Source organism: Dermacentor silvarum, chromosome 6 (genome assembly GCF_013339745.2).
Source record: "Dermacentor silvarum isolate Dsil-2018 chromosome 6, BIME_Dsil_1.4, whole genome shotgun sequence".
Taxonomy (NCBI): domain Eukaryota; kingdom Metazoa; phylum Arthropoda; class Arachnida; order Ixodida; family Ixodidae; genus Dermacentor; species Dermacentor silvarum.
In genome coordinates this window covers 106,708,946-106,728,904 of record NC_051159.1, presented here as the reverse complement: position 1 = coordinate 106,728,904, position 19,959 = coordinate 106,708,946, and positions in this window count along the sequence as shown.

The window sequence follows — 19,959 nt, the reverse complement described above, 5'->3', positions numbered from 1 at the left end:
GAACTGCAACTTGAATCTGCAGTTGAGCCCCAGCAGTTCTCGCTGCTATCACCGTCGAGCGTCTCAAGCACTTCAGCAAGGCGAAGACGCTTTGCTGCCGCTGTCCCCCACGCATCCAACCAGAAGCAAGGCGGACTAGAAATGCCAGGATCTGGCGCTAAATCGCTGCGAAGCTCGCTCGTACCACCGACGTCAAAAACAGCGGTGCCAAAACACCAACTACGCTTGGCTGCCGCTGTTGCCGCCGCGAGCGCCGGCTGAAGCAAAATAAAAAGAAATGAGGAGGATATGACGGTTTAAGTCACGTGACTTCCTCCGTACTCCGCTTTTCAGGCGAGAGCAGTCCAGACTGCTCCCGGCTGCTCTCAGCGCAGCGAAACTGCTCTTGTTCTACCACTGGATGACGGCTCACCCACTCCTGTTCGACCACTGAAACACGTCGCCTTTTGAACGAGCACTTTCAGCGTGCTTTTGAGTGCTCCTGTTCTCCCAATGGAATTCGCCATATGTCTAATCTGCAAAACTTGTAGCCGAGTAGGTGCTTCATCTGGGAGTGCAATCACGACTGCTTGTCGTTTATTAATGAATAACTGTGGTTCACCTCGTTTGTAATTGCATATCTGGCTTTCAACTGACCTGATGCTCTCGTATTTTGTTTTTTTTTTTTCACTGTATAGACGGCGGGACATCTTGGTGTCTTGGCGCTAGCTGGATGGCGGGAACTCATCATTATGATTAGTGTAAGCCAATGTACTTTGCCCTCTCTGATTATCACAGGTGCTTTGGATGTGGGTTAAGACCAGGGAGCACTTCACGGTAAAATATCTAGCATTTAGCAATCGGGCATTTTTTTCTTAAATTTTTTGCACAGGTCCATAATCAGCTGCCACTATTTTCTGTTTCTCAGCACCAGTGTACACAGTTTACTTCTACTACTAATTAGTTTCCCTAAGCCTTCCAAAACTAAACTGTAGGCAGTCAGTACTATGTAACAACTCATAAATTAACTCTGTTGTTTCACGATTCACCAGTATCTCATACATGAGTACAATTTTGCTACAACAGTGTACGTTGCACCTTGCTTCCCCAATGCGCAAATGTGTTCAAGCCAGTATGTGACGAATTCTGTATTCTAAAAGGTTTTCTGTGTGATTTAGTTTCTTTACAGTAATTTACTGTACAACATCGACAAGGACTCTAATTTCAGATCTTTGTGTGTGCTGCAGGATGTATGCTTTGCTGCTTGGATTGATAAAACATGGGTCGAGGCTTCCATTCAAGAACGAACTTCAATTTGGCTCTACCACCATCAGCGCTTGGCTGGCACCTGCCGAATGAATCATCGCAGGCAGGCTGTGCAGACTATTATTTAACCTTACTCTGAGAGGGGATCGAACAATGAGGTGTGATGTTGCACGTGTCTCAGATTGTGTTGTCACATGTGGGTGTAGAACAGGCATGATGCTGCGGGTTACAGCAGTGTGCAGAGCTGCTTTGCAAAAATTTGTCAAATTTAATTTTACATGTGCTGTTTTTTGTCGTCTATTTCAATAATATTGTGACACAAGGATTAAAGTAACAGTGAAATCTATCTACAGTTGATATTACAAGAGGCAGGCAGCGCAGGCAAGTCCGTAACGTTGTCTTCCGACACCAGCTCGTGCCCTTCTTCTTCCACCTTGTTCCCAGCGTTATAACATATGGCCCTCCGGCGTGGAAGCACCGTCCCGGTGCGTCTTATGTAGACGAAGACTGATAGCGTTTGAGGCGGCCAACATGCACGACGTCACGGGGAGGCTGGGCAGAGCAAGCAGGAGTCGTGACCGGGGAGATTTCGTATGTTACAGCTGTCACCTGGCGGAGGACCCGGTAAGGACCAGCGAAGCGCGACATTAGCTTTTCTGATAGGCCAACGCGGTGGCTAGGAGACCATAGAAGCACAAGGTCCCCTGGAAGGAAATTAGCGTCACGGTGGCGACTGTCATATGTGCTCTTCTGCTTGTTCTGGGAAATAGAAAGGCGACGATGAGCAACTTGACGTGCCTGTTCGGCTGTGGCATGACGTCTCGGGCGTATTCCGACGTAGAATCCGGAGCGATGGGCAGGACGGCGTCGAAAGGCAATACGGGGTCGCGGCCGTACAATAGATAAAATGGTGAGTAACCGGCTGTGTCGTGACGCGACGAATTGTACGCGAATGTGACGAAGGGGAGAGCATTGTCCCAGTCACGGTGGTCATCGGAAACGTACATTGATAGCATGTCGGTGATGGTGCGATTAAGGCGCTCAGTAAGGCCGTTCGTCTGCGGATGGCAGGCAGTAGTGAGCTTGTGCTTGGTTGCGTAGGAACGGAGTAGGTCGTCCACAACTTGGGAAAGGAAATACCGGCCGCGGTCTGTAAGAAATTGACGAGGAGCGCCGTGATGAAGGATGATGTCGTGCAAAAGAAACTCAGCGACGTCGGTCGCGCAGGATGTCGGAAGAGCTTTGATGATCGCGTACCGAGTTGCATAGTCGGTAGCGACAGCAATCCACTTGTTGCCAGAAGCAGGTATAGGGAAAGGTCTAAGCAGGTCTAACCTAACGTGAAAGAACGGTTCGGGTGGCACGTCGATAGGTTGAAGGCAGCAAGCAGGGAGTAGAGGTGGCTTTTTCCGGCGCTGACATAACTCGCAAGCGACGTAGCGGTTGACGGATCGGTATAGACCGGGCCAAAAGAATCGGCGTCGTACACGATCGTACGTGCGAGAGACGCCAAGGTGACGAGCCGTGGGTACATCGTGTAACTGAGAGAGAATGGTGGCCCGCAGATGGCGGGGAACGACCAACAGCAGCTCGGGACCACTAGGGTGCATGCTCCGCCGATACAACGTGCTGTCCTGGAGGAGAAACCGTCGAAGGGAGGGGTCGGAGGGCGTAGACGCGCGCTTGTACACTACGTCACGTATGTAGGGGTCATGGCGCTGCTCGTGGCGACGTCAGCGAATGCAGAGAGCGAGGGAACAGGAGCAGGAGTGTCGGTCGCAAAAATATCCGGAGGGTCGACAGGATGACGTGACAGACAGTCGGCATCTTGGTGTAAACGACCCGACTTGTAGGCCACGGTGTACGGGTACTCCTGAAGTCGCAATGCCCAGCGACCGAGGCGTCCTGTAGGGTCCTTCAGGGAAGAGAGCCAGCACAGCGTGTGGTGGTCAGTAGTGACTGTAAATGGGCGACCGTATAAGTATGGAGGAAATTTCGCGACAGGCCCAGACAATTAAGTGCAAGGCACTCTCGCTCGGTGATAGAATAGTTGCGTTCAGCAGCAGAAAGCAAACGACTTGCGTATGCAATCACACGGTCATTCCCTCACTGACGCTGAGGCAAAATGGCGCCGATTCCATGACCACTGGCGTCAGTGCGGACTTCCGCAGGCGCAGACGGGTCGAAGTGTGCCAAAATAGGTGGAGATGTCAACAGGGAGATGAGCTTCGAGAAGGCGGTCGCTTGCTCAGGGCCCCAGGAAAATGAAGCATCAGCTTTCAGAAGCCCAGTAAGAGGTCGGGCGACTTCCGCAAAGTTGTGAACAAAGCGGCGGAAGTAAGTGGGTGGTGGTGGTAAAAACTTTAATTCGTTAACAGAAAATTATTTATGCGATTACATGTGGGAAGTCTTGATGTCTTCGTGAGGTGGCCGTCAGACTGTGTCTTACAGCGACTTCTAAAGCCCAGGGCACGGCCTGCAGTTGAACCGCAGGTTCCGAGCTGGTCACCGCCGCCTCCCACTGCTCTCGGTTGGATAGCTGCCATTCGGCTCTGGGTTTGAGCTCAGGGCATTCATGCAAGATGTGTGCTAAATCGGCTTTGTCGTCATCGCATAGCGTACATTCGGGGGAGTGTATCCCTGGGTAGACTATGGATAGTTTGTACGGGTTGGGGAAGGTGTGTGTTTGGAGTTGCCTCCACGTTGCCTGCTGGTTTTTGGTTAAGGATTTGTCAGCGGGAGGGTATTCGAGTCTTTCGTTCTTATAGCATTGAGTAATTTCGTGGTAGGTTATCATGCGCTCTTTTGCTCCTCGCAGGATCGGTTGGCTCACTGCCCGGTTGACGAGTCCTCGGGCGAAATTGTGAGCCGCTTCGTTCCCGGGATGGGACGATCGAGTGCGCAGGGATCCAGATGATTTTGATCTGGCAGGGCGTGAAATGTGTTTTCTTCAGGATTTGTAGCGCCGGTTCGTGGATTCTGCCTTTGGCAAAATTACGCACTGCCGTCTTGGAGTCACAGAAAATTATTTTGGCTGCGGTATTTGTGATAGCTATTGCTATATCGCGGCTTCTTCCGCTTGCCTTCCGAAAATGGTGAGCGCGGTGATTGGTTTGAGGTCGTTTCCTACCACCCCTGCGGAGAAAGCGTCGCGTTCTCCGAGTTCGGCTACGTCTACGTAGACCGCCTCCTCGCGGTTTGCGTAGTGTTGCTGGAGGGCTTTGGCCCGGGCCTGTCTCCGTTTGCAGTGATACTCCGGTTGCATGTTCTTTGGGATTGGGTCGATCCTGAGGCGACTGAAGACGTCTCTGGGTATGTGCTCGACGTTCGTTTGAGTGCTCTCGTACGGGATGTTTAGTTTCCTTAGGATGTGTCTTCCCGCAGGTGTCTTGGTTAATCTTTCGTATTGGGCTGTTCTGTGTGCTTCAACTAGTTCGTCGAACGTGCTGTGGATGCTCATTTTCAGGAGTCTCTCGGTGGATGTGTATCTCGGCAGGTGGAGCGCCGCCTTGTAGGTTTGTCTTATGAGGCAGTTTACCTTTTCCTTCTCCGCTTTATACAGGTTGAGATATGGGAGGGAGTACACGAAACGGCTGAGCACGAAAGCCTGGATTAGACGCCTAAGATCCGCTTCCTTAATACCAAAGTGTTTATTGGCGATGCGTCGGATCAAACGGTTGGTTTGGTTCACGCATGCCGTAAGTTTGTTGGTAGTCACTGTGTTTTTTCCGTTGCTTTGTAGGAGCATACCTAGTATCCGGATCGTTTGGACCTCGGGAACTAGGGTGTCGTTCACGTATATTTCTATCGGGACTGAGGTTTTTGTGTGGCCTCGTGGATTGTATCTCATAACGAGAAGTTCCGATTTTTGCGGGGAGCATGATAATCCTATCTTTCTGGCGTGTTCTGAGACTATTCTGCTCCAGTTTGCAGTAGGTGCTCGATCTCTCCGTCGTTTCCCTTGGTTACCCAGAGTGTAATGTCGTCTGCGTATAGGGAGTGCGATAGGTTTGGTATTCCTTCGAGCAGCTGTGCCATGGGTATGAGCGTGACATTAAAAAGGAGGGGTGAGAGTACTGATCCTTGCGGCGTTCGATCCCCTGCTTCTCAGTGTGAAGGGGTCGGATGTGAGTGACCCGAAACGTATCTCCACCGTCCTAGCGGATAGGAAGGCTTTGACGTAGGTGTAGGTTCGTTCGCCTACTCCTAAATTTGAAAGTGCTTCCGTGATAGCCTCGTGCTTGACTTTGTCGAATGCTTTGGTTAAATCCAGAGCTAGGATTGCTTTGGTTCGTTTGCTGTGAATAGGGTTGATGACCTCCTCCGATAATCTGAGCATGAGGTCTTGTGTGGACAGGTGTTGTCTAAAGCCCAACATTGTGCTGGGGAAGAGTTCGTGCTTGTCCATGTGTTATTGCAGGCGATCTAGAATCACGTGTTCTAGCAATTTGCCCAGGCATGACGTGAGGGAGATAGGTCTCAAATTTTCTATTTGTAGACTCTCCCCTGGTTTCGGTATGAAGGTTATCTTTGCGTGTTTCCACGCTGCCGGCAGCCTGCCTCTTTACCAGCATTGATTAAATAGTTTTGTGATAGCGTTGATTGATTCCTCATCCAGGTTTCTCAAAGTTCTGTTTGTGATTCCGTCCGCTCCCGGGGCAGAAGATGTACGGAGTTTGTGTAGCGCCGCCCTCACCTCTGCCGTCGTAATTTCCTCGTCCATTCCAGGATTCGGAGGTCCTTTGTACTCGTGAAGCATTTTCTTGTCGGAGGTATCTAAATAGCTGCTGCGGAGTTCGTCGAGGAGTTCGTTGTCTTGAAGGGGGTGTTCGTGTATAATGCGACCGATGTTCTTGTTGTGTGCCGTCTTACAATTTTCAGGGTTTAGGAGGTACCTGAGTAGGTGCCACGTGTCTTTTAGGCCCAATTTTCCACTCATCTGGTCGCATGTTTGACCCCATTGTTGTTTGACCAGCTCTTGTGCGTGGTGTTCTATTTCTTTAACTAGGCGAGTAATTCTGAGCTTCAGTCTTCTGTTCTGTTTTTGTTTGAGCCATCTCTTTTGGAGGCTTTCGTGTGCTTGCCACATGTGTAGTAATCTGTTGTCTATTGCGTGTGTTTCCGCTGTGACTGGTATGCTTGCGGCTGCGGTCTTGACGTCCTTGCCCAGCTGTTCAACCCATTTGTCGAGGTCATCTATGGTGGTGGGTTCGTCTCGTGCTCTGATGAGTCTAAATTTGTCCCAGTCGGTGATCGTGATCTCTTTCCTTCCTCTCTTTTTTAGCGATGTGGCCGGGATAGTGGTTTCGATTATATAATGATCGCTGCCTAGGCTGCAGGCGGTGTTCCTCCATTTCCCTTCTCCCACGTTCTTACTGAGCGTGAGGTCGGGGCTGGTGTTCGTCTGCACACTGTTTCCTATTCGCGTGGGTTGTAGCGGATCGTTCAGTAATGTTAGGCCTTCGTCTTGGATGTAATTCCATATTGCCGTGCCCTTGTTGTTTATTTTGTAGCCCCAGGCCATGTTCCTGGCGTTAAAGTCGCCTACTATTAATAGCGGCTTGTGTCCGCAGAGCCTGAGTGTTTTGTTAACGGCCTCTGTTATCGGGGGGTGGTTCGATCGGGGTGCGCTATATACGTTGAGAATAAATAGGCTCGCTTGTCCTCTCCTCTGTGGAATTATTTCCACGAGGAGGCAGTCCGCGTCCTTCGTGTCTATTTCGTGTTCGACGGCGGTCAGGTTTCTGTGGACCAAGTCTTGGCCGAACGCGGATTTTGCGCTCCCGTTTTTTCGTATGTTTTATCATTTCTGAGTTTGACTTTAGTTAGCGTTTCTTGCAGTGCTATGATGTCCGGAATTTCCGGCTTGTCTAAGTTTTGGATGTGGAGTTGTAGTTCTCCCGCTTTGGGCGGAAGCCCCTGCAGTTCCACTGCCATATTTTGATTTCCTTAAGATTTTCCTCCATATTGGTTTGCTCTTTGTACCTGAGCGTTTATGAGACCGGATTTGGATAATGAGATCGCTACGAGTTGCTCGGCATGATCTGTGAGTTGTTTGTATTGTGGCTACGGTAGCCTCTGTGTGGCTTAGTCTGGTCTCTAGGGCGTCCATGCGCCCGTTTAGCTGCGTAGCTAACGCGCCAATTTGTTCCTTCATGTCTGCCCTGATTCTGTCTTCGGTTGCTACTATCTTCTCCTTCATGCGATCAAGTCGGGTGTTCATGTCTTGGATTAGGTGAATTACATCGTTTAGTGTGGGGCTTTCCGCGTCTTTTACCGTTTCGATCGGTCTCTTTTTAGCCGGGGGGCTTCGTTGTGGTGACGAGGCACGCGAGGTTGCCCGCGGAGGGGGGGTACTGAAGCTGTTGGATTTCATAGAAGGGGTGTGTTGTTTTAAGCTTTGTGCTTCTTTCTGGGGGGTGTTTCTACCCTGTAGGTTTACAATCATTTCCTTAAGCTCTTTGATTGTTTCATTTTGTCTTTCAATTATAGCCCTGAGCTCGGCGTTGCCATCTCTCTCTCGGGTGGTCTGCGGTTTCCAGCTCAGCTGTTTTGGGCGTTCTTGGTTGTCGGCTTTCGGGAGGGGAGGGAAGGAGGTGGAGCGGCTCCGACTTCTCCGGTATCTTTGGCTGGCGTTGGACCTTCCCCGGCTCCTGGAACGGTCTCCTCCGCTGTCTTGTTGTTGTCCGCGTTGCCATTGGCTTTCGGTGGGTGATCTTCCCCTGTAGTTGGGTCTTTCGAAGCGGGCCTTGCAGCTTCTGGTGCCCGTGAAATGGTCTCCGTTGCACAGGATGCATTTCGGAGTGCAGTCCGGTCTCTCCTTGGCCGGGTGTTGCGTCCCGCATCGGTTGCAAAGGTTGGTCTTTTCTCTCGGCAGACGTCGGCTCTGTGTCCGGCCCGTAGGCAGTTAAAGCAGGCTTCCAGTTTTGGCACGGAAGGGGTAGCATGGGTATAGTCCTCCGAACAAACAGATTTGGCTGGGTACCTTGTGGGTTCCAGTAAAAGGTATTAGATACAATGAGGTCTTGCCCAGCCTTCTTGCTTCTGCAATTTGGCACCCTTTGTTGAGGTCCTGGATGTCTTCGAGGATTTCCTCGCGGGTTTGGCTCGTCGAGCACGTTGTAGGCGATTCCCTTGATGGCTTCGTCCGGGGCCGGAATGTATGCATTGACAGGGTATATGTGGTCCATGATTCTGAGGTTTTGTAGACTGACGTATTTCTTGACTCTCTCCGCCGATGGAGAGCTCACGGTGAAAGAATTATTGGTTGGATTGACACGCACCTGGTCTTGCTTTCGAGCTGTAGCGATGTCCGTGTCGGACCCCTGGCATAGCGTTTGCAGGAGGGTGGTGGCGGTGTGGGAACGGAGATCGAGGCCTCCTTTCGGTCGGAAAACCACTTTATAATCCGTGGCCGGGAGGCGTGGAAGCGGTCTCCTTCTTCTGATTGTTGGTCGGCCAGGGGCCGATTTCTCTTTCTCGGCGGCCTTGCCATTGCCGTCGTCCAGGGGCGTAGCCAGGGGGGGGGGAGGGTTGGGGGGTTCCGCCCCCCCCGAAATTTTTTCCGCAACCCCCCCCCCCCCACTTACCCACCCTTTGTTCTCATCGCTTCGCGCTGACATAATTCATGAAACCGGTGCTACTATCACAATTTCATTCCTGGTGCTTTCCGTTTGGGTTGGTACTTTACAGCGAATCATGTCTGCATATGGAAAAAACTGTCACGGTGTTTGTCAAGGCTTTGACACTCTGTGAAGTTTTGGGCGAGAATGTGGCGGCCGCATTCTGAAGCAACAAATGCGCAACAAATGAAGCAACAAATGCGGCAGCCGCATTTTAGATGATGGCGAAAACGCTCGAGGCCCGTTTACTTAGATTTAGGTGCGCATTAAAGACCCCAGGTGGTCGAAATCTCCGGTATACATTTCCGCCGCTTCCCTTCAGGTGCCGGTTAGACCGTGCTCCTGCGCGAGAAACGTCTCTTGTTTGCGATTGTGCCCCTACGGAAGGCTGGTAATTACTGTTGTGTTGTTGAATCCCAAACCAGCAATTACGGAAGGCTGGTAGTTGCTGTTTTGTTGTGGAATCCCAAACCAGCAATGTACACACGAAGGCGTTGATGACAGCAGTGAAATTCCACCGACTCGCAACAGAATGCACGAAACAGACAGCCGACAAGCATGAATTACTAATGTGCGCAGTACAGCGTAAGTAAACTCTTGTTGCAGGCGCTGAGAGTTCTCGTCGGAGTTCACGCGTCCTGAGAAATTGATTATGTGCACTATGCACTGAACAAGACCGGAGTTCATTCCTGCATCACTAGTACACCAATCAGTCGAGATTCTGTGAGGTACAAGGCCACTTCCTGTTTGCACCGGCGTAAGTGAAGCAGAAATGAGTTGCACGCACTACTTAAAATGCGTACACATGCCATATTTATGCTGTGCGGTGAAATATTCTGTGCAATTCTGAATCTCTTGACGTAAAGGCAAATGACGGCTGCATGCTCGCACACAGCGGAAGACACAGCGGCCCATGCACTTGCCGCAGGAAATGCAACCCTCTCGTATGAGGGAGCAGGGCGACGAAAGCTTCGAAATAAAAAGAAAAAGCCTTACGCGTTTTTGCGCGTATTTAAGTTTTCTAGCGCAAAGACGCAGCGAACAAGCTATTGCTATGGGAGTAGGTATAACCTGGTCACACGTGCATTTTCACGCGTATAGCCGTCCTAGACTTGTGAAACGCACTTCGCCCCGACGAGGACGACGCCATCTACGCTTAGCGGAAATTAACAATAGAGAGTTTTAGATTAGGGGGACGCAAGCGTAGGGGCCCCCTAGCTTTTGCGGCCGCAATACTGCGCACGCGCAGACCGGTCTGCGCGTGCGCAGTACCGCGGCTCCGAGCGCTAGCGGGCCCCTACGCTTGCGTGCCCCTAATCTAAAACTCTCTAATTAATGTCTTCTCCGATCGCACGGGTCGTCTCAAAGATGCGTTTTCGAAGACTGGTCCATTCAGTGGCGCGATGAGAGACCGTTGCTGTATTTACTGAGCTTTACTTTTTACTTAATTTCTTCACAAGCACACGCACACGCAAGGGGGGGGGAGGGAGGGGGCGGTCCCATGTCTTTCATATACATGTATAGAGTCTGCGTAAACTACCGATATTCATTATCGATCACATGACGTATAGGAAAGTAGAGGGAAGCAGAAGCTTGCCCCCCCCCCCCCCCTCCCCGGAAAAAATTTCTGGCTACGCCCCTGCCGTCGTCGGTCGTGATGGATGACGTAAGCGGCGTCGCAGTTTTCTTCTTGGGGTGGACGAGATCGTGGGCCTTGATGGCCAAGGTCCAGAGCTTTTCGTTGTTGTACTCTTCCGGGGAGATATCCTCCCCATCCACGGTGCACTCCATTCGGGCTCGGCGCCGGCGGCGGCAGAGAGAGGCCCTAGTCGAGCTAGGCCTGAAGTAGGCCCAGCTCGACTACGTGCGGCTCGGGGGAGAAGTGCCCGAAATCGGGCTAGGGGCAGGTCTTGTCTCCAAAAACCGTAGCGGTTGGGTGCACAGCACCCTCACTGACCTCGGTGTGACGTTCTTGGGTCCTCGCAGTCTGTAATGTCGCCAAAAATTGGTCTAAACTCGGCAGCCCATGCGAAACACGTCCGCACTGCTCTGCGGCAAGATGGCGTCCACCGCGGAAGTAGAACACAGGCTCACAAAGCTCCGTACATCCTTGGCGCTGCTCGGTACGGGAAAATTCTGCACAGCCCGCACTTTATCTGGGTCCGGGCGCACACCAGATGTCTAGGTCGGCGCACTCACTCATGAGCGCACTCACTCACACTCACTCGCACTCATTTCAAAGCCGTGAGTGCGAGTGCGAGTGAGTGCCACTGAGTGTGAGTGCAGGTCAGTGCGAGTGCGAGTGAGTGCCAGTGAGTGTGAGTGGCGGTGAGTGCGAGTGCGAGTGAGTGCCAGTGAGTGTGAGTGCAGGTGAATGCGAGTGCGAGTGAGTGCCAGTGAGTGTGAGTGGAGATGAGTGCGAGTGCGAGTGAGTGCCAGTGAGTGTGAGTGCAGGTGAATGCGAGTGCGAGTGAGTGCCAGTGAGTGTGAGTGGAGGTGAGTGAGAGTGCGAGTGAGTGCCACTGAGTGTGAGTGCAGGTGAGTGCGAGTGCGAGTGAGTGCCAGTGAGTGTGAGTGGAGGTGAGTGCGAGTGCGAGTGAGTGCCAGTGAGTGTGAGTGCAGGTGAATGCGAGTGCGAGTGAGTGCCAGTGAGTGTGAGTGCAGGTGAGTGAGTGTGAGCGCAGGTGAGTGCGAGCGAGTGCCAGTGAGTGTGAGTGCAGGTGAGTGCGAGTGCGAGTGAGTGCCAGTGAGTGTGAGTGCAGGTGAGTGCGAGTGAGTGCCAGTGAGTGTGAGCGCAGGTGAGTGCGAGTGAGTGCCAGTGAGTGTGAGTGCAGGTGAGTGCGAGTGCGAGTGAGTGCCAGTGAGTGTGAGTGCAGGTGAGTGCGAGTGCGAGTGAGTGCCTGTGAGTGAGTGGAGATGAGTGCGAGTGCGAGTGAGTGTCTGCGAGTGTGAGTGGAGGTGAGTGCGAGTGCGAGTGAGTGCTGGGAGTGTGAGTGGAGGTGAGTGTGAACGTGAGTGCGGGGCCTGGAAAAAATTATGGTGAGTGAGTGTGAGTGAGTGTTCTCCCACACTGCCGACCTATCCCAGATGAGTCAACAAAATGGCGAAGGATAGTGATTTGGTGGTGACCGAAGTGACACTTAGACTAATCAAGCTGGAGGCCAGCATTTCGAAATACAGAAATAACTAATGAAAGGCGCTCGAGGTGTTTGGCAAATGTAGGAGCGAAAACGATTACGTCATCTAGGTAACAAAGACAGATGGACCACTTGAGTCCATGCAGAAGTGCGTCCATCATACGTTAGAACGTGGCTGGGGCATTACAGAAGCCGAAATGCATGACTTTGAACTGGTATAGGCCATCCGGTGTTACAAACGCTGTCTTCTCGCGGTCCATGTTGTCTACAGCAATCTACTAGCAGCCGGACCGAAGGTCGATGGAAGAAAAATATTTCGCACCGTGAAGGCAGTCCAGCGCGTCATCGATGCGGGGGAGAGGATAAACATATTTTTTTAGTTATATTGTCACGTACGAGTTTGTAACACTGTGGACAAAATGACGTTGGTGGGGGAAGAAGAGACTGAAGTGTCTCGAAGCTCGGTAGATGGTGTCACCCTGGCCACAGAGCTACAACCCTCTGTATATATTGTAAATACATATATTTTCTCCCCGTAACATTTTGGTGGAAGTGCTGGGTAATCTCGCCACAAGCCGGCCCTGGATCTTCGCAGCGGGCGTCACATCGGTTCCGCTGTTATGGCTACTGACGCTGCCTCCGACGCTGACGCTGCCTCCGCCGCTCAGACACCGGCGGAGGTGGTACTAACCCAGCTACGTCACCCGGTAATCTTCACTGGCACCGGCAAGGTCGACGTCGAAGACTGGCTGACGTCGTATGAGCGCGTCGGTAAGCACAACAAGTGGAATGCCACACATTTGCTGGCCAACCTGATCTTTTACTTGGGAGGAACCGCGAAGGTATGGTTCGAGACGCATGAAACCGAAATTACAAGCTGGGACTCTTGCAAGGAAAAGCTACGCGATCTTTTCGGAAGGCCTGTGGGACGTCAAATGGAAGCCAAGCAAGAGCTAGCGTCTCGTGTCCAGACACCAACCGAATCGTACGTCGCGTATATTCAAGACGTTCTGGCTCTCTGCCGTAAAGCGGACGCGGACATGCTAGAGGCCGATAGGGTTGGACACATCTTGAAGGGCATCGCAGACGATGCGTTCAACCTCCTGCTTTGCAGGAACTGCTCAACGGTTGAATCCATCATAAAGGAATGCCGGAATTTTGAGCAAGCGAAGAGCAAACGCATTGTACAACGCTTCGACCGACTTCCCAATACGGCTGCCACTTCCTCCTGCAACGACCCTCCGGCATCACATCCGCCTGCCACGCCAAGCTTGACACAGGTCATCCGCCGCGAACTTGAGGCTATGGCTCCAAGTTCTCACTGTCCCCATACGCACGACAACATGACCATCTCGCTCATTCAAGCTGTTGTCCGCCAAGAAATTGCCAACATGGACATCCAGTCTGCCGTCCGACCCTACCACTCCTGTCATTGCCTCTGCTGCACCTCGCCAGTCGTTCCCGAGTCGATATCGGAACCCATCTGAGTGGCGAACACCGGATGACAGGCCGATTTGCTTTGCTTGCTCCCGGGTCGGTCACATCTCCCGCCACTGCCGTAGTAGCCGCTGGTACTCCTCGCCTCGACCATACGCTGATCGCCGCTTCGACCGAGACCCTCGGTCTCTGTCGCCCCTTTCTGAACCATACCATGCCGGCCTCCCCTCTCGGGGAAACACCACTAGCCGCTCGCCTTCGCCGCAACGCCGTCAGTCCCGCTCGCCTACACCTCGACGTCCCTCGTCCCCGTCCTACGCGGGCCGCTTCTCGGGAAACTAAGCAATGCAGCCCCCGGAGGTGAGGCTGCGTTGACGACTCGGACTGCAAAACCTCTGCTGACCCCTGCTGCTCGACCGAACCTTGTTGAAATTTTTGTTGATGATGTACCCGTTCAAGCCCTCATCGATACTGGCGCTCAGGTGTCGGTTATGCGATCAGATCTTCGTAGACGTCTCCGTAAAGTCCTGACATCTGCCGAGTCGCCTGCCGTCCGAGTGGCTAATGGCAGTACAACAGCCGTGATGGGAATGTGCGCCGCCCGTGTTACCATTGCCGGTCGTCCTGTGTTAGTCCTGTTCACTGTACTGGCCGAGTGTCCCCACGAAGCGATCCTTGGAATCGACTTCCTGACTGCTCATTCAGCACTTATTGACTGTGCAACCGGCACCCTTCGCCTTGAACTGCCCCATTATTTGCCGACCCGACCGAAGACCACAAGTCCCGACTTCGTTCTGCTGAATTTGTTCGCCTGCAACCTGATGCTGCGACCTACGTCCTCATGTCGCCTTCTCCTCCACTTCGAGATGGCCCTTACGTGGTGTCCCCACTTTGCGACATTCTCCTGGCACGCCAAATCGCACTACCCAGCTCCATTGTCACTCTTGTTAACAATCGAGCGTGGCTTCCCCTTCTGAACTTTGGTTCGTGTCTGCAAGTGCTTCCTGAGGGTGTATCTCTCGCTTTGCTGTCCCCTTTGGAAGAGTGTGGAGTAGCTGCTCTTACGCCCGAACCACGATTCGACACTGCTGCAGCTTCCGACCGTCCTACTTCAAGCAACGACAAGTTTACGCCCATGATAGCTACTGACCGTACGGCCTGCTTACGCCGACGCCCTTCGCCGTATTCTGATGTCCTATGAAGACATCTTTGATTTTGGAAAATTCCCGCTAGTTCGCACCCGTGTCGTCACCCATCCCATCCTCACTGGTGACGCTCCTCCTATACACCGGAGGCCCTACCGTGTGTCAGCAGCTGAACGCCAGGTGATCCAAACGGAGGTGGACAAAATGCTCTCCAAAGATATTATCGAGCCTTCCTGCAGTCCGTGGGCGTCACCTGTCGTTTTGGTTAAAAAGAAGGACAATACCTGGAGATTTTGTATCGATTACCGTCACCTGAATAAGATTACGAAAAAGGACGTGTATCCGCTTCCGCGTATTGATGACGCGCTGGACTGCTTACACGGTGCCAGTTATTTTTCATCGATTGATTTACGCTCCGGCTACTGGCAAATCGCAGTGGATGAACTGAGATCGTGAAAAGACCGCCTTCGTCACCCCAGATGGTCTCTACCAATTTAAAGTGATGCCTTTCGGACTGTGTAATGCCCCTGCTACCTTCGAGCGCATGATGGACTCTCTTCTGCGCGGATTCAAATGGACCACATGCCTCTGCTACCTTGATGACGTCATAGTTTTTTCACCGACGTTTGAGAGCCACCTTCACCGACTCTCAGCTATCCTTGATGTTTTTAGACGTGCCGGCCTACAACTCAATTCTGCAAAATGCCATTTCGGCCGCCGCCAAATACGAGTACTTGGTCACTTGGTTGACGCTTCTGGCGTCCAGCCTGATCCTGACAAAGTTCGTGCCGTTGGGGAGTTTCCCCTTCCGCGTTCTCCTACCGATGTCCGCAGTTTTCTAGGGCTGTGTTCCTATTTTCGGCGATTTATCCAGAACTTTGCCGAAATCGCTCGTCCTCTCACAGACCTTCTGAAAAAGGACACCACTTTTCGTTGGGGACCCGACCAGGCTGAAGCATTTTCAACGCTTATCAGTCGCCTTACCAATCCACCCGTGTTGGGTCATTTTGATCCGCATGCCTACACAGAAGTTCGCACTGATGCAAGCGGCCATGGCATTGGCACTATCTTGTCCCAACGACAGCGCGACACCAATCGCGTGATCGCGTATGCTAGCCGTCTTCTTTCTGCACCAGAGCGAAACTACTCCATAACAGAACGTGAATGCTTGGCCCTTGTTTGGTCCATTGCTAAGTTCCGCCCTTACCTGTTCGGTCGACATTTCACCGTCGTGACAGATCATCATGCCTTATGTTGGCTATCCTCACTCAGAGACCCGACAGGGCCGTCTTGGCCGCTTGGGCTTTACGCCTGCAAGAGTACACGTTTTCCGTGTCCTACAAATCTGGGCGGTTACATAAGGACGCCGACTGCCTCTCCCGCTACCCTGTCGACCCACCGGATGGCACCGAAACCGATACAGATACCTGCGTTTTGTCGATCTCCGACTTCTCACGCATCGCCGACGAGCAGCGTCGCGACCCATATTCGCGATCCATCATCGAACGCATTACATCGGAGCAACAGGACGCTTCTCTCCGTATGTTTGTTCTCCAGGACGGGACCTTATATCGACGCAATATGAATCCTCATGGTGCTGAACTGCTCCTCGTCGTTCCCCAGCATCTGCGCTCGACAATTCTCTCGCAGTTACACGATGCGCCTACCGCTGGTCATTTGGGTGTCTCCCGTACATATGACCGTGTCCGCAGACGATTTTCTGGCCTGGGCTATATCGCTCTGTTCGAAGCTACGTCGCTGCCTGCGAACTTTGCCAACGCCGCAAGAAGCCTCCATTGTCTCCCGCTGGCCACCTTCAGCCTATAGATATCCCCAGTGAGCCATTTTTCCGCGTCGGCCTGGACCTCCTTGGCCTATTTCCTAACCTCATCCTCGGGCAACAAGTGGGTGGCCTGTTGCGACGGACTATACCACGCGTTATGCCACAACGCGGGCCCTCCCTACAAGCTGCGCAACTGATGTGGCTGACTTTCTCCTCCTATGATGTGATCCTACATCATGGTGCCCCACGTCAGCTACTCACCGATAGAGGCCGCTGTTTCCTTTCTAAGGTTGTCGACGACCTTCTTCGCTCTTGCTCAACGTCCCACAAGTTCACGGCGGCTTACCACCCACAGACAAACGGAACTTACCGAGCGTCTCAACAGCTACACTCACGGACATGCTCTCCATGTACGTGTCTGATGATCACCGGGATTGGGACTCCACCTTACCTTTCGTGACGTTTGCATACAATTCGTAGCGTCACGACATTACTGGTTATTCCCCGTTCTATCTACTATATGGCCGTCACCCTCTCCTGCCTCTTGACTCACTGCTCCCTTTTGATGCCACCACTACCACGTTCTATGCTCACGACGCCATTGTTCGCGCAGCCACAGCACGTCGTATTGCCCATGACCGTCTTCTGGCATCTCATACTATCCAGAAGCACCGTCAGGACAGTCGTCGTTGGGACGCTCATTTCAGCCCTGGGTCCCTTGTCCTGCTTTGGTTACGCTCCCGTCGCGTCGGCCTTTGCGAAAAACTGCTGCCGCGATACGTCGGGTGATACCGAGTTCTTCGCCAAGTCACCAGCCTCACATATGAAATATCACCTCTGACTTCGAAGTCTTCTACCCCACCAGGAACTGATATCGTGCACGTTTCGCGACTAAAATCCTATCACTCCTACACTGATTCGACACCATAAGAAGCATCGAGGCGATGCTTCTGTCGCCGGGGGTTAATGTCACGTACGCGTTTGTACCGCTGTGGACCAAAGGGCTTTGGTTGGTGAAGAAGAGGCTGAACTGTCTCGGAGCTCGGTTGATGGTGTTACCCTGGACACAGAGCTACAACCTTCTAACTGTAAATATTGTAAATACATATATTTTCTCCCCATAGCAATATTCAGTGACACATACCCAGTGACCCGACTAGGCATCAAAGAGGTTCGTTGAAGAATGCCATGCCAAGTGGCACATACCTACTGTCCAAAGTTGGCATCGAAAAAGTTCCTTAACGAGCAGCACATACAAAGTGTCACACACCGCGTGACTCAAGTTGTGAAAGAGAGCCTCCGAAGAGCGTCAGAAACGGAATGCAACATAACCAGTGGCCCAAATTGGTCAAACGGTTCTTCTTCAAACCGGTTTTCTCAGCACCGCAGCCCGATGCGCTACCATTTAACCATGGACCACCCAGTGACACAAGTTGTTGGGAAAGAGGTTACGCGAGGACATACATGCATACATACATACATACATACATACATACATACATACATACATACATACATGCATACATACATACATACATACATACATACATACATACATACATACATACATACATACATACATACATACATACGTACGTACGTACGTACATACATACATACCCACACACACATCTATACATACACACTCGCATAGATATACATACATACTTACATACACGCATACATGCCGCAAAATTGAATAAGCTTACTAAAAGAATGCTAATAGCATGAAAATTGTAATTTTCACCCGAAGGAGAAACATCGAAGCGATTGCAAAGTGACGGCGTCTCAGGAGGCTGGCTTGATAAGGAGCGCAAGCCGCCAGGTGTCGGGCCTCGATGGTTCACCAAATCAGACCGAAAGAAGAGCATTGGCATTGACGAACGCGCGAAGAAAGGATTACCTAAATTGATCTTGATGTTCACCGCGGTGTGGTACGCGCACAACTTCTCAGCAGCAGCACTAATATTTGTGCCCACCACGCTGATGCCATCGGGGGACGCCAGATCGCTACCCTGGCTCCGGAGGAGTTGATTGGGCGAAGGGTGACAGTGCGGCCACGTGGCTTCGTCTCTTTTGGGGCCAAGTGCGTATCGCGTCTTTGGAGGCGGTCAAATCCTCCACGCGCGGGCCGCGCATGCGTCTTTGATAGCAGGAAAGCAGGACAACACGGTCAACAACGATGACAGCGAAAATAGGCCTTGAGCATATGTATACGGGGTGATGATTTTTTAGTTTTAAGAAATTTTTTAAAATGGGCTTTGGCAGATAGCACAATTCTTGTCCCTAGCTGTATATTCGAAGCGGAGCACATAACTAGCACGAGAAGTTAAAACAATATTAAAATTATTATAAAAATTCAGTAATTAACATCCTAAATAATTACTTTACGACGCATATTGCAATTTCCAAATTGTAGCCAGCGAGTTTGCAAGACGTATCCACTTGAAATGAATTTCTAATATTACACCAGTTTAGAGATATTATTTCCCTAAGTGTGGGGCGAAATACATGGGCGTTCCTCTTACTTTTGTGGTTTAATTCATAAAGGAGCATTTTGTGGAAAAAGTAAGCGCAATAGGGCATTTTAACGGCAATTTTTGATGGCGCATATCTCCAGACTGGTTTCAATCTGGAAATTCATTCCAAGTGGACATGCCTTGCAATGTCACCGGCTGCACTTCGTAAATTGCCTTATGTGCTGTAAAATGATTATTTAAGAAGATAAGCACAGAATTTTTGTTGAAAAGCTGTATGTGTGTTTCGGTTTCTCGTGCAAGTATGTCAGCCTCTTTAAATAATCCAGCTATAGGATTTGAATTATATTACCAGCGACGACCTTCAAGTCCAGCTTCTGGCTGTCCAAAGGGCCTGCGAAAGGGCTGAAGATCACGGTCTTCCGCCTCCGGTGCAGGTGCGACCCGCGACTACGACAAAATAGTCCCTTACGACAAAATAATGTTTCTTGTCTGTCTGTTTGTCTGTCTGTACCTGCGCCAGGTGAGCTTAAAAAATTCCATAAACTTAAAAATTATCACCCTGTGCGTTACTATTGCAATAACAGAAATATCCCAGGGATTTGAAGTAGGCGCGTGACAAAGACGCAGTCACAAAAAAACTACGAAAGCACATTTCTTCTTGCAAGACGAATCCATAAACTACACTTTATTCAGTATGAGTGAATTTTGCTAATTAAGTAGGACATCGACTAAAGCACACAATCACTATATGCAAAAGGTGGGGCTGCAGCTATCTTAATTCGCAAATGGGACATTCAAAACAGCGAGAATGTAAGGGTCAGCACCCGCAATGATGCGGGATAACATACAAGCTGAATGGATCGAGAACACAGGGTTACAGGAACACGACTATACAACCAACAGCCCTCAGGCCCTTAGTGTATCGCTAACAGCATCCATACTGGGTGCCTCGTCTTGCCGATTGTACAGTATTTTCAAGCAAATCTTGTATACGCTAGCCTGCACCGGCCATGTAAGGCTAAAAAAACCAGCTGCTCTCAGAGCTGCGCAGGTGGTCGGCACACGCTCGTGCCACTTCTCCTGCGTTCGTCGTCGTCGTGTGCTTCCCCA